Source organism: Sander vitreus, chromosome 1 (genome assembly GCF_031162955.1).
Source record: "Sander vitreus isolate 19-12246 chromosome 1, sanVit1, whole genome shotgun sequence".
NCBI lineage: Eukaryota > Metazoa > Chordata > Actinopteri > Perciformes > Percidae > Sander > Sander vitreus.
In genome coordinates this window covers 18,771,386-18,771,914 of record NC_135855.1, presented here as the reverse complement: position 1 = coordinate 18,771,914, position 529 = coordinate 18,771,386, and positions in this window count along the sequence as shown.

Sequence of the window (529 nt, the reverse complement as noted above, 5' to 3'; positions counted from 1 at the left end):
GAGACATTTCCTGTATGTAAGTGTTTTTCACAATAAAAGAGTCATCTCTACATATTTGATCTTTTCCATTTACTAAATGATTGAAATGCCAGACCAAATGTTAGCTTGTTCTGCCAGCAGAACTCGTTGGAGCCATAAGAAATCACTATGACCGATGTGTGCGTGGTCTGGATGTATAATAAAGTGTGTAAGACAGATGGTAAGACACAATTATTTATTTTCATAGCCGTGTTGAATACTCGATTCTGATTGGCCTTACCGAATGGTTACCCAGTCAAACGGCTTCTGCTTAAACCAAACGACAGATCTCATATTTGTTTAGCTCTTAAAGAGATAAACAAATATGAGCTATAGTGCTCAACAATAATCTATTATTATTGATTTTATTTTTTTATTATTTATAGACTTAGAACCAGACTAAACTCTGTTCCACTAATGTGGTTTAATATTTGAAATGGATTCAAAGCAATAACCTGGCTAAACTTTAAAGGACAAAATTCTTTGAAAATCCATCATATTTTTTTCTTCG